The sequence below is a fragment of the Castor canadensis genome, chromosome 1 (genome assembly GCF_047511655.1).
Source record: "Castor canadensis chromosome 1, mCasCan1.hap1v2, whole genome shotgun sequence".
Taxonomy (NCBI): Eukaryota; Metazoa; Chordata; class Mammalia; order Rodentia; family Castoridae; genus Castor; species Castor canadensis.
In genome coordinates this window covers 92086544-92101963 of record NC_133386.1, presented here as the reverse complement: position 1 = coordinate 92101963, position 15420 = coordinate 92086544, and the positions used below count along the sequence as shown (strand labels likewise).

At 37.4% G+C, this 15420-nt stretch overlaps 1 pseudogene; it reads left to right on the top strand.

Annotated features, from left to right (window-relative positions):
- Window positions 1–13258: 13258 nt before the first annotated feature.
- LOC109698014 (transducin-like enhancer protein 6) lies at window positions 13259–14425 on the top strand (annotated as a pseudogene).
- The last annotated feature ends 995 nt before the right edge of the window (window positions 14426–15420 follow it).

Genomic DNA, 15420 nt, shown 5'->3' with positions numbered 1-15420 from the left:
CAAATTAAAGAGGACTGTATAAACACCTGAATAAATTCAGAGAATAGAAATGAACAGTGGAATGAAATAGGAAGGCAGTGCAGAATATGAAAGAGGAATTCAATAAAAAGATATAACAATCCTGAAAATAAATCAAATTGAAATGGAAATAAAAAGCTCATTAAATCAAATTTTAAAAACTCAATTGAAAGCCTCACCAACAGAATGGATCATGTTGAAGCCAGAATATTGGGACTCAAAAGACAGGGAAGATATATTAGAACACTCAGATAAAAATAAACCAAAAAATTAAAGGAATTTGAATGGAATGTACAAGACCTCTGGGACACAATTAAAAGGCCAAACCTAGATTTATGGGTATACAAAGAGAAAGGAGGCAAGTTAAAGGCATAGGAAATATATTTGATAAAATAATAGCTGAAAACTGCAAAAATCTTGAGACAGAGATGAGGCTTTTAGACAACACCAGAAAAGAAGATCCCAATGTCATATTATTGTTAAAACATTGGGCATACAGAACAAGGAAAGATTATTGAAAGCTGTGAAAGAGAAGTCCCAGTCACATATAAAGGCAAACCCATCAGAATAAGAGCAGATTAATCAACACAAACTCTAAAAGCTAGGAGGGCAAGAAAGGATGCATTTTAAACCCTGAAAGAAAATACGTGCCAGTCTAGATTACTGTATCCAGTACAGCTATTCTTCATATTTGAAGGAAAAATAAAAACCTTCCATGATAAGCAAAAACTAAAGGAATTCTGACCACTCCACCAGTACCTTAGAAGACATTTAAGGGAATCCTAGACACAGATGATGAAGATAAAAGCAGCCATGAAAATAAAGAAGAATCTTACTAGAGGAGCAGAAGAGCAAATGAAGCATAGGGAAGAATCAAACACAACAAAAACAACAAAATGGCCTTTCAATAATAACTTTCAATGTTAATGGTCTCTGTTCTCCAATTCAAAGACACAAACTGGTAGAACAGATATAAAAAATAAAATCCAACCATTTGTTACCTACAAGAAGCACACCTCAGTAGCAAAGACAAGCAAAGGCTTAAAGTGAAAGGAGGGAAAAAGATATATTTAGAAAATTGATCTCAGAAACAAGCTGGAATAGCTATACTCATACCTGACAAAACAGACTTCAAATCAAAATTAGCCAAAAGACACAAGGAAAGTCACTTCATATTGACAAAGGGAACAATCCATCAAGAGAAGTGACATATATACACCAAATGTCAGTGTTCACAATTTCATCAAAAAAAACACAACTGGACATAAAAGCACAGATAGACCCCAAGATAATAATAGTAGATGACTTTAATACCCCATTTTCAACAATAAGCAGGCCATTCAGACAGAAGAAACAACAAATAAACTTCAGAATTAAATATCACTATAGATCATATGGACTTCACAGACATCTACAGAATGTTCTTTCCAACAGTCACATAATCACATTTTTCTCAGCAGCCCAAAGAACTTTATCCAGAATAGACCATATTTTAGGATGCAAAGAAAGTCTTTTTAAGATAGCTATATAGGGTGGTTCATTGTGGCATGTCCAAAGTCTTATATAGGAAAATGGAAAAATGAAACCTGTTAAAACTATTCCAGAAAAGGGGAGAAGGGGGAAAATTCAACTATGATATGTTGTAAGAGCTCTTGTAAATGTCACGTTGTACCCCCAATACAACAATAATAAAAAAGAAAATTACATTGTAATAAAGGCTTAATAAATAAAAAAATTGAAATGACTTTCTGTATATTATCAGACTATAATGGAATAATATTAGAAATCAATAACAAGAGAAAGTATAGAAAAAACACATGGAAACTGAGCAATACATTTCTGAATGATCACTTGGTCATTGAAGTTGTAAGGGAAAATTAAAAAAACTCCTAAAATCAAAGGAAAATGAAAACATAACTTATCAGAACAAAGGCAGGACTAAGAGGAAAGATTATAGCCATGAGTGCCTACATGAAAAAAAAAAAACAGAGCGATCTCAAATAAATAACCTTGCAATTTACCTCAAGCTCTTAGAAAAACAAGGACAAGCCAAATCCAATATCAGTAAAGAGAAAGGAATAATAAAGATAAGCAGAATTAATGAAATGGAGGCTATAAGAACAGTGCAAAGAATCAAAGAAAACTTAAATAAGACTGAGAAACCCTTAGCCAAACTAGCCAAATAAAAGACAGAGAAGACACAAATCCAAAAATTAGAGATGAAAAAGGGGACATCACAACAAATTCCAATGAAATTCAGAGGATCATTAAAGAATGCTTCAAAAAATTTGCATTCTAATAAACTGTAAAATCTAGAAGAAATTGATAATTTCTAGATGCATATAATTTACCAAAACTGAATAAAGAGGATATAAAACATTTAAACAAATCTATAATGAGCAATAAGATTGACACAGTCTCCCAACAAAGAAAAGCCAAGTACCAGACAGATTCACTACTGGATTCTTGTAGACCTTTAAAGAAGAGCATTAACACCAAGGCTCCTCAAACTATTCCATAAAATAGACAGAGAAGGAATTTCTATGAAATCAGTATTACCCTGATACCCAAGTCAGATAAGGACACAATAAAGAAAGAAAATTATACACCAATGTTCATGATGAACACAGATGTAAAAATTCTCAATAAAGTACTTACAAATCAAATTTAATAGCAGATTACAAAGATCATACATGATGATCAAGTTAGTTCCACTCCAGGGATTCAAAAGTGGTTTGACATATGCACATCAATAAACATAATACAGTACATAAACAGAATCAAGAACAAAAATCACATGATCATCCCAATAGATGCAAAATATCCTTTGACAAAATTCAACATCTCTTCATGATAAAAGTCCTGGAGAAACTAGGACTAGAAGGAAAATGCCTCAACATAATAAAGGGTATCTATGATAAACCTACAACCAACATCATAGCAAACAGAGGAAGAAAGTGAAATAATTTCCTCTAAAATCAGGAACAAGAGTTCTATTCTCTTCAATCTTGTTCATTAGAGTGCTTGACTTCTTAGCCAGAGCAATAAAGTAAGAGAAAGAATAAAAGTGATATAAATAGGAAACAAAGAAGTCAAATGGTCCCTGCTTATAGATGATATTATACTATACTTAAAGACCCTAAAAACTCCACCAAAAAAAGAAAAACTCTTAGATCTTATAAACACTTTCTGCAAAGTAACAGAAAACAAAATCAGTAGCTTTACTTGGGGCAGACACAGTTGCTCATGCCTGTAAACCCAGCTACTCAGGAGGCAGAGATCAGGAGGATCTCAGTTTGAGGCCAATCTGGGCAAAAAGTTACCAAGACCTCATCTCAATCAGTAAGCCAGATAGTTGTACACATCTGTATGTCCAGGTATGCAGAAGGCACAGGTAGGCGGATTGTGATCCAAGGCCAGCCGTGGACAAAAATGTGAACCTACCTATAAAATAACTACAGCAAAAGGGCCTGGGGGTGTGGCTCCAGTTATGCAGCACCTTCCTAGAAAGCTCAAGACCCTGAGTTCAAACCACAGTCCTGTCTCCCCCAAAATCACTCAGAAGCTTTTCTGTACCCAAGCAACGAACAGTCTGTGAAAGCAAACAAAACAAAATCTATTCACAATGGCCTCAAAAAATACCTAGAAACATCCTAAAAAGATGAAAGATGTCTACCATGAATACTATAAAACACTGAAGAAAGAAATTGAAGAAGACACTAAAAGATGGAAAGACCTCCCATGTTGATGGATTGTATTGAAACAATATATAGATTTAATGTAATCCCCATCAAAATTCCAAAGCCATTCTTCACAGAAATATAAAAATCAATCCTAAGATTCATATGGAAGCACAAAAGACCCCAAATCACTAAAGCAATCCTGAGCAAAAAGAATAACACTAGAGTTACCACAATACCTGACTTCATATTATACTACAGAATCATAGTAACAAAAATAGCATACTGATATAAAACAGACACATAGACCAGTGAAATCAAATAGAAGATCCAGAAGTAAGCCTGCATAGATACAGTCATATGATTTTTGACAAAGATACAAAAAACATACATTGGAGAAAAGATATTCTCTTCAACAAATGGTGCTGGGAAAACTGGACACACATCCACATGTACAAACTGCAAATAGATCCCCATCTCTCACAAGAATAAGAATTGACAAATGAGATTGTATCAAATTAAAAACCTGCACAGCAAAAGAAACACTTATCAGAATAAAGAAACAGCCTACAGAATAGGAGAAAATTTTGCCAGCTATTCATCAGACAAATGATTAATATTCAGAATATATAAAGAACTCAAAAAATTAAACTCCAAAAGAATAAACAACCCAATTAACAAATGGGCAGATGAACTGAACACAGTTCTCAAACAAAGTACAAATGGTCAATAAATACATGAGCATAAGACAGATAGAGTGACCATATTAGCACCAGGGATATTTTATAATGACAGAAGACTCAATCTATCTTGAAAACATAATTACTATAACCATATGCACCTAAAAACACAGCACCAAAATACATGAAGTGAAAAGGGGCAGAAATGAGGAAGAAATAGATAATTCAACGACAATAATGGAGAGCTGGAGGCGTGATTCTATCCATTATTGAAAGTTCAAACTCAACAAACAAGCTATAGTTGAAACTCCAATATTCCACTTTAAGTAATGGGTAGAATAATTGGGCAAAAAATCTGCAAGGAAAGATATGGAACGTTCTCTAAAATATACTGTGTGTTAGGCCACAATGGAATGAAGTTAGAAATAAACAACAGAAAGAAACTTGTGAAGCTCACAAGTAAAGCATGTGAAATTAAAACAACATATGCCAAAATGATCAACGGATCAAAAAAGAAAATGGAATTAGAAAATTCTTTGAGTTGAGTGAAAATGAAGGCAAAGTGCATGTAAAACCATGGGATGTTACTAAGTCAATATTTAGAAGGAAATTATGGTTGTAAAATGTCTAATTAAAAACAACAAAGGGTAGAGTGCCTGCCTAGCAAGCACAAAACCTTGAGTTCAATCCCCAGGATTGCCAAAAAAAAAAAAAAAAAATCCAAACAAAACAAAAAACAAGAAAGAGCTCAAACTTGTATCCTGAACTCCTACCTTAAAACATAGGGGAAGAGTAAGTTAATAAACAGAATGCAGAAAGGCTCCAATAAAGATTGAAGTGGAAATCAATAAAACAAAGGCACCGTTGGCTCCTACCTGTAATTCTAGCTATTTGGGAGGCTGAGATCAGGAGGATCTTGGTTCCAGGTCATTCCAGGCATAAAAAGTTCCTCAGTCCCCATCTCAACAGGAAAAAGCTGGACATGGTGGTTCATACATGTCATCCCAGATATGGTGGGATGTGTAAAAGAGAGGTCTTTTTTGCCTGGGCAAAAAGACCCTTTCTCCAAAATAACCAGAGCCAGAGATGTGGCTCAAGTGGTAGAGCACCTGCCTAGCAAGCATGAAGTTCTGAGTTAAAACCCTAGTACTGCCACCAAAAAAGAACAATAAAGAAAACATCATCAAAACCAAAATCTGAGTTCTTTTATTATTATTATTATTATTTATTATTCATATGTGCATAAAATGCTTGGGTCATTTCTCCCAAGCAGAAACTATTTTACCCTTATCTCTAATTTTGTTGAAGAGAGAGTATAAGCAATAATAGGAAGGAACAAGGGTTTTTGCTGGTTGACATAAGGATAGCTATACAGGGAGTTGACTCAAATTAATTTCCTGTGCGTGTGTGTTACCTTCTAGGTTAATTCTTTTTGATCTAACCTTTTCTCTAGTTCCTGGTCCCCTTCTCCTATTGGCCTCAGTTGCTTTTAAGGTATCTGCTTTAGTTTCTCTGTGTTGAGGGCAACAAATGCTAGCTAATTTTTTAGGTGCCTTACCTATCCTCATATCTCTGTTGTGGGCTCTCCTTTTATCTTGTGACCAAAGTTAAATCCCCTTGTTGTGTTTGCTCTTGATCTAATGTCTGCATATGAGGGAGAACATACGATTTTTGGTCTTTTGGGCCAGGCTAACCTCACTCAGAATGATGTTCTCCAATTCCATCCATTTACCAGCGAATGATAACATTTCGTTCTTCTTCATGGCTGATAAAATTCCATTGTGTATAGATACCATAGTTACTTGATCCATTCATCAGTAGTGGGGCATCTTGGCTGTTTCCATAACTTGGCTATTGTGAATAGTGCTGCAATAACCAAAATCTGAGTTCTTTAAAAATATTTTTAAAATTATCAACAAACTTTTAGCTACATTGGCCAAGAAAAAAATGAGACTCAAATTAAAGGAACTGATACTGAATAGAAGGAAATAAAAGAATCAAAACACTAAACAAGTAAATAAATGTAAGAGCTATCATCTTTTTTCATTTCTTAATTTAAAAAGATGACTATTTCAAGTAGAAATTACAACATTGGGTAATGGGGTTTGTGATATATTTAGATGTAAAGTAGTATAAAGGATATGGTATACAGGGAATTATCTTCAAGGTTCTCATACTTTGCATTAAATGTTGTGATATTAAATATAAATAGACATTATTATGTTAGCAATGAATACTTAAGTCCCTGCGGTAATCACTAAAAACTTTTCAAAGAGGTATAGATAAAAAGCTATTAGAGAAAATGAAAATGGAATAAATATTCAGTCAAATCCAAATAAAGCAACTGTATTAAAAGATTGATAGGGTTGTTACACTGGAAGGAGAATATTACAAAACAAGAATTGCTAGACAAATCTATTAGGGTATATTAGCTATTACTATACACTACAGAGGCAATGAGAAGTATTTGGTTTAAAGTTGAGTCCTTCCATATCTGGCTGTGTGAACTTGGATGTATCATTTACATAACCCTCTGAGTCTCATGGGGACAATATTAAAACTTATCTAAGAGATATCACAATGATAAAATTGTGATAAAGTTACTGGTACATACCAAATGTTCAACTAATTAATTAATTAGCATTTAAAAGGTTTACATGAGTTGGGTCCCTCCCAAATGATAACTATTAGTTGCAATTATTTTTATAGCTGTTGTAGTAACTTGGAAAAGACACCAGGTGGCATGAGATAATAAAAATTATTGCCACTTTATAATGTGCTTCAGAATGCAATTGTGTAATAATTTACCCACTACATATAATTATGAAAGGCTGAGATTTAAATTTCCTAAGTCAATTTACAATTTTCAAAATGCCTTTTCATTAATTCACCTTTCAGCAGCAATTCCTTCTCAGGATTTCAGTATTTCTGCCTTTGCCTCCATTAAGTAGAAACAGGTCAAATAAAATAAAACAGGTTATTTTATTTTATCCTCAACTCTCTTAGGACTCGAGTGTTAACTCCAGTTTATACATGACAAAAAAGAAACTTATGATAAAAAATGGGATTCAAATCAAGATTTGACAGAAGTATCTTTTTAAATTATTAATTATAGAATAGAGGTCTTTAATTCCTCTAAAGAAGTATGAGGAAGGAAAGTTAAAGTAAGTCTTTTTCAAGCAGCATATAAGAAGAAATCTTTAAACTTACCATGCTTATATACTTGCATGTGGATATACAGTATTAAATTTAGCAGACATAACTATAAAGAAAATTTTAGTGAAAGCTTATTAGTAATGCAAATGTTTATATAATACCCATATTCTAAAGGTGTAAAAAATGTTTTGATTTTTAAAAATTAAAGTATATAGTAGACAAGCATCACAACTTTCTATTTAAAAAGAAAAGATAGCACCTGTGGAGATGAGTCCATTAATCATACTCCCCCAAAACCTGTCTTGGAACTGGTTTCAGATCATCAATGTGCATATTTTCCCAGAGAAAAGAAGCATTCATTTATCCTCTTTCGTTCAATAAAAGTTTATTGAAATATGTGTGAAGAGTGGTACAAGCCAGATACAAAGCACACCCTCAAAAGTAAAGGGTAAAGTTACTCAAAGGTAAAGGAAAATCATGTTGTAGAATTGTTTCTGGACTGGTTAATTACTTATTCTCATAGTGGGATGATGGAAGGTCCTGAGGCTCGAGTAACTCTACTTAGCACTGTGGCTGGTTCTTTCTTCCTATTCTTATAATGCCATGACTATCTGCGTGGCTCCATAATAGTCACCAGTATCTCTCATCCTAAAGGAGAAGCATTTTAGACCTTGATAAGGACCTACCAGAGCCATGATGGGAGCTTAGGGAGATGGATAGTAACTGCTGCTTCCTTCTTTATGTATGGTTCACCAACGAACACAGACCAACTTTCTAATTATAAAAACTGGTCCAACAAAATGTGAATTTCTTTGAAATGTGCCAACTGGAGCAGATAGATTTACACAAGTTGTTCCAGAGACCATTCTGCAATGCATGGAGTATGTGATATAAAATAGAAAGAAATAATTCTCTTAAAGAGTATGAAAGTGTTTCTACTATGGTCTGTGACTTATGCAGCATTATCAACTGGAATGCAAGCCAAGTTATGCAATCATATACGCTATTCTAGACCTCCTAAATTAGTAGTATTTCCTGGGATACGGCCTAAGAATTTACATTGCATTTCTAGCGGCCCGTGGTGTAAAACTTGAAAATTAAATGTTGGACATTTCTTTTGGCTAAGGGAATCAGGGAAGACCTTGGGAAGGGAGTGACATCAGAACAGGGCCTTGAATAGAGGGAGAGAACACCCTAGATAGGTAAGCAATGGCGTGAGCAAAGGAAGAGCAGTATGTAAGAGAAGTTTCCTTTGGAATGAGGTGAAGGCTACACAATAAGCAATAACACGGAGTAGTGTTAGCTCAGTCCTTCAGCTCAGGTCATGAAGGCTGATCATGTCATTTTAGAAGTCTGGGTTCTGTTTTACTGGGTCAGAAGATGAGAGATAGCAGGGATCCTGATGATGACGCTATGGTGTAGTGAGATCCTACATCATGTTCATCCATTGGCTCATTTCCCATCTTTACAATTTTATCAAGCTTTAATAAATTCAAAGGAGCTTATTTTCTTTAAAAGCATCACTACATATTGAAATAGGAAGGTTCGCATTATCTAGTGTTGTGATTTTCAAGCTAAAATCTGCAAAGTCTGGTGGTATGCAGGATAGGAATCAAGTGTAGCCCTGTTTAGCCAGAGTAGCTTAGGATCCTCTACCTGGAAGAAACTGCTTTAAAAATGATAAACTTCAAGGGAAAGAAGACATGGACCCTGACTTAAGCAAATGACATCTTTCATTATTGTTTTAAATCAGTGACCTGGTACATACCTTGTCATAGGAAGATTTTTCTACATATGATCCCAATGACACTCCTGGAGAGTATGTCTCATGTTATCCAATGTCCAAGTGAATTTTCTGCTTCATTTAAATCTTACTCCACATAATGAACTCTCAACCATGCCAGAGGATTCTCCCACCTTGCTTCCACTGAGTGCAGTGAATTCACAGGTAAAACAGCACAAGAACAGCATCACTGAGACCTGCTCTGTTATCATCTATAAGTCTCGCTAATGTTAGTGTAAATGTGCCTTTACAAGGCTGCCTGGTGGAACTGCTCTGGCTCTGTCTTTAGAGTGATAAAATGCTCAATAGAAATAAGGAAAAGAAACTGGCAAAAATGGTGAGGTGGTAGAAAATCTAGCTCTTGAAGAAATGATTGAGCTAGATCAGTAGTATTGACGTAAAACAATTTAAAGCATTTTAATAAAATATAACATGTAGTTATATGGTTATATTTGGAATTATATATTCTTTAAAAATATATGTATCATGGAAGTACCACAAGGAAATTCCCTGTGTAGCTATCTTAAGCAAGCAAAAATGTCATTTCTTTTTCCTTTCTTTTGGAAAGTCAGAGAACAGGAGGGAAAAACAGGTCCTGCATGGAGAGGGTTGATAGCAGTGAGGTGGGGAGGAGGTGGGGAAAGTGTGTAAGAGGGTGAAAATGGTGCACACGAATGTAAGGGGAAAAAAATGGTTGAAACCATTTCTTGAACAAGGGGAGGAGGGATAAAGGAGAACAGTGGAGGGGGTGAATTCAAGTACGATATATTTGACATATTTTAAGAACCTTTGTAAATATCACAATGTACCCCTACCCAGCACAATAATAACATAAAAATATATGTATAAAGCAGTTCATTCAAGCCAAAGGATACCAAGTTGTTTTAGTTATAAAAGGCAGGAAGACTCTCATATTGACCTCAATACTTGACCTTGAATTCACACTGATTTTTCCCAGGCAGTCATACCAGATAGACCAAGATGCATATTGGGTCACTTCAATGAAGCAGGTCAGTAAGAACAGGAAATGAGTTAATCATGATGACACCTTTCCTTACAATTGCCTTTGACTTAGTGATACTCCTGAAATTATCATCTTAAAGGAAGTAAAAGTAACATTCTAAACACTAGCCTCTTCTCTGTACTCATCTTTATGGACTGATGTAAGACATCTAGCAGCATCAAATAGAGAGTGTTATTCACTACTCTCTAATCCATAATCAAGACTTCTTAGTCTTGTTTTTGCCTATCACTCCATTCCTTCAGAGGTTTCTCTCCTTCCTTTCACCCTTACAAAGTAAGTATCCCTCAAAACCCTGTCCTTCTTGAACTTCACCTGCTCTCTGACTCCACTGTCACTGGAAGCCAAGGGGAATGTGACTCTCCTCTCTGAGGGTCTCCCTGTGTACCAAAGTAATGAGGACATGTATTTTTTTTCTGATCTTCAGAGCAATTTTGACAGTTGGGACAATTCTTATTATTCTTCAGATGAGTAAACTGAGGCTCAAAAAAGGTTAATTCATTTTTTTAATGGATATACATCTACATGATACACCCTGGATCCAAACTCAGGTCAGTTAATACAATACATGGCCTATTCTCAGACAGATTTTCATGTAAAATTGAATATTACCTACAACATGCTGGAAGAGTCAAGGATATATCAAGATAGATCGTTGGAGAGGAAAAAAAATTCAGAAACAGCTCCACCATATAAAAGAAGTGGTGCATGATACAATGATTTTAAATCATTGGGAAAAAAGAAAAGCCTTTCCAATTAATAATAGTTTATCATGAAAATGTAAATACTTACCTCATACCATGTGCTGAAATTCCATTTGGTTCAAATTTTTATTGCAAACAATAAACTATATTTACCTATGTTTACTTATGCTTTCTGTATTTTTTTGTCAGTACTTATTTACATGATGTAGAGGAAGGAAGAGCTTTCAACACATGCCATTAAATGTGGAAAGCAAAACTGAATCAATAAGATATTTGGTTACCACACATACAAACTTCCTCAAGGGGGAGGGATATCTTTAAACATATAGCTTGGCCTTAAATTTCCACTTTCCTTCTGCCCATACTTTTGGATTCTTTTGTGTTATTGTTGTTGGTTTTATATTGTTTTCATTTTGGTTTTGAGATTGGGTCTCACTATGTAGCCCAGGCTGGCCTCAAACAGGCAATCCTCCTGCCTCAGTCTCTTGAGTGCTAGGATTACAGGTGCCACTACCATGCCTGGATAACTGGCTTCTTATTCAATGCTTTCTAATCCATAATGAAGTAGAAGAAAGATCTCTGAAGTAGATTCAACACTTAACTCAGCTGCATTTATAACCTCTGGTATGTTAAATTGTCTGTAACTCAGTTCCTTTTCTTATAAATAGAAGGTTCTATATAATAAATAAAATAAATAGAAGGTGTTGACTTGGATGATTTTGGAAGTCTTATCCTTTTCAACATTCTAGAGTTCCCTTTTTACAGCCTTTACTATTTCTGTTGAAGGTTTAGACCAGTTAAGACATAAAACAAGTGAAAGAGACAAATGTTAAGCAAAGTAATAGGGCTTTTTTTTGTTTTGTTTTTAATGATAATGTCAAGCTTGAAAATATGGCTTGAATTCATAACCACATAAACATACAAACATTTTCCTTCCCTATACAGAACGAAACTCACCTAGCCAAAGCTGAGCTGCACTTCCAGTCTCTTTCTATTCCATGGCAGAGGAGGGAAATAAGGAGAAAGACTGAAACTGAGTTAGCCATGTTCCTTTCCTCCTCCCAATGTCACACGAAGCAAGAGTACAACCTTAGCTACAAGTCCTATAGCTAGAATATGGGATCAGAAAAGAATCTCCAATCATGTCATTCTCTATTCCTTTCAATAATTCGCCTTTCATGGGCCTTTCTTTTTCATTTAGAAAAAAAATGCATAAAATTGTCTAAATTGGTCTCCCCATCTCTGGCCTCCCCACCATCTTATCCATTCTATGCATTATTTCCAGATTAATCTTCAAAATTTTGTTATAATCCTGGGGTAGCTGTACAAAATCTGAACTTGGAATCAGGAAACATGTATTTTTGTCCTGGTTCCATCGGACTATGAGAATGTCTCTTTACTTTCCTGGGTTTGAGGAATCCCTTGTCACTGTATGGAATGGTTACATTATTCTTTCCTATTCCATAATATCAATTCAAGTTTCAAATGCTTTTGGCAAATCTGTTTATGGTATTAACTCCTTAGCATGGTGTGTGTGGCTCTCTGCAAAGTGACTAATGAAGATGTTCAATCTTTATTCCTCCATGGTTCTGTATTCTTTCTAGCAAAACAGATCTCAAATGCATTTAGTACTTGATTTGTTACTTGATCTTCAGGGTACATCTCCATTCCTAATACTGCTTTTCCAGAGACTCTAGAAGTTCCAGCAAAAACTATGCTCTCTCCAAAGCCTTTCTGGATTTTTCTCCAGATAGAAACAATAGCACATTCAGACTTACCCAGAGTCACACAGTGAAGAAACACACAGCATTTAAACCAAACCCTTGCCCATACCTGTGATCTCTGTTGCTTCAGCTCAGGAAGGTCTAGGAGCACCTGCAAGAACATCACAAGCAGGTAGCAAACTTCTTCCTGCTGATAGAGAGCTGCGGTCAACTCCTGTATGCCCTAACCATGGAGCCCCAGGTAGCCCAGTTCTCACTCGAGAAAGAAGCAGCATAGCAGGGAAGTGGGGAGCCTGCAAGCCCTGACACCCCCCAGCCTCCAGAGGACCTGCCAGAGTACATGGACAAGTTGTATACAGGCTGCCGTGGACCACAGAGGCAGACGACCTGCCACTGCACTGGGACTGCAAGCCTCAGTTTTGGGAAGACATCCTTCCTCATCATCTGTAGCAGACTTTTGCAGGGGTCCATGATCAGGAAGGGAAGCACAGAATGACAGAGGCTGTGCTGGACCTGGAAAGCTTGGACCTAGAGCTGTGTGACTCAGAACCAGAGCCATGTGCAGACGATGACAACTTGGAAGCCATGACCGCCATCCTGGCCGAGCCCAGCCAGCTTGAGCCTTCCCAAGAAGATGATGCCCAGCCCTACGAGAACCAGGAGCCGCCTGGGTGCCCTTTCATTCCTTACTCTCCAATCCTGGGACCCTGAAGAATTCGAAGAGTTAGACGCATGGAATAGACCGGACGCTGTGTCCTGGGAGTCCAAAAGGTTCGCTGCCCCCTGCAAGCTGCAAAAGATGCCCTTGCTGAACTCGGAGAGGCAGTGCTGGGCACCTCCGTGAGCAGCTTCACACGTCACTCGTTCACCTGAGGCAAGGCCAGTATCGAGGTGTGGAGCCTGGTTAGCCAGGTGACTGAGACAGGTTCCCCGGTATCCACCTCCTGCCGTTAATGCAGACCTGCGGGGCCTCCCCGCGCTCCTGCCTTCTGACCTCTGACAACAGGACCCTGTTGATGGGCAGCCACAACACTGCCAGCTTGAGTGTGTGGGGTCTGCGCCCTCCCTGTACGTTGAGGACGAGCTGCTCTGCCAGAGTCTCTTCTGCCAGGCGCTGGCTGCCAAAGTGGGCGAGAACTTGGCCTTGGTAGCTTTACCAAGGGGACCTTCAGGATATGGGAGCTGAGGGATTGCAGTGTGGTCAGGGGCCTCTCTGGCCACCTGGATGGTGTCAAGAGCATTGTGGTCAAAGACCAAAGGACCTGGTCTCTGGGGTTGGACCTGCAGACAGCCCGGAAGCCACTGGAGTAGACATTTGAGTCTCAGATCATGAGCCTGCCCACAGCCACCAGGAAGACTGGGAGTTGCTGGGCCTGGCGAAAGGCCAATCCTGGCTACAGCCCTTTTCAGAGGGCCAGGCACACATGGTGGGGAGTAAAGATCACACCGTCCTCAGGCTCAAGTTCTTCCCATACGGCCAGTGGTGAGTGAGTGTCGGGATGGACAACCTGGTCACCTTCCACAATATGCCCGCAGGAGCTAGGGTCCTCCAGGTCCCTGAGAGCTCTTCCATCTTGTGCTGCCATGTATCTTCCAAACGCCGGCTGATTGTCACGGGCTCCCCAGGACCACGCCTCGGTCCACCAGATCACCTATTGAGGGGCTTGCTGCCGGCTCCCCAACTCCAGCTAGCTTTTTCTCCCCCTGCACAATAGTGGAGGGGAGGTGGGGAAAGGAAGGAAAGGAGGGGTCGCTGGTGTTGGAGATCATTTGGTGGGAGATTGTGTCACACATAATAAAGCAAGAGAAAAAGGAAAAAAAAAAAAGAAGCAATAGCACATTTAGATCTAGGTTGGGACTGTGTTTGTTATACAACCACCTGTGCTAAGTGTACTGTGTACTGTTCACTGGCCATATTTCTCTCCCATTCTTCTTGCAGTTAGGAGTGGTTTTGTAACTAGTTCTAGACAACAGGTGAACATGTGGAACAGAAATACATTCTACTTCTGGGCCAAATGATGCTCCCGTTCTTTTCTCCTTTGCTGTGGCAACTTCAATTTCAAGATGTAACTATATTGACGTGTATTTAGATATCTATTTCACAATATCTTGTGACAGTGAAAGACATAGAGGACAGCTTAATTAAGCAAGAAAGACTTTTTATCACAGCATAGCCCAACCTTGTCTGATTCAATATTCCACTAGAAAGAAGGCAAGGGTCACACAACCAACTGCCATTTCCTCAGTTGTAAACAAGATGCCAACAGCAACATTGTGGCGGTATGTTTGTGTCCACATATTTCTTTGTGATTCATAGTTATCATATAATAACAAAATGCATGGCTATAAATAACATTACCTTATATATCATATTATAGGGCATTATTTATTATAGTTTTTAAAATACCAAAGTGTTTAATGTGCCTATTTTTAATTGGTTTTTGCCTAAAAACCAGGTTTTGATTTAATGCTTAAAAGGTTCAGTTAAATGTCTTTTCTAACTTAAAGGGCACAGACCCAAGTAATTCCTGTCTTTGGGGAATCAAGCCCCATCTCATTGTTTGTTGGATTTCATGTCATTTTTACCACTCCCTAAAAACATAAATGACTTTAAAATAGGGAGATGAATAAAGCTGAGGTTCAGAGAGTTTAGG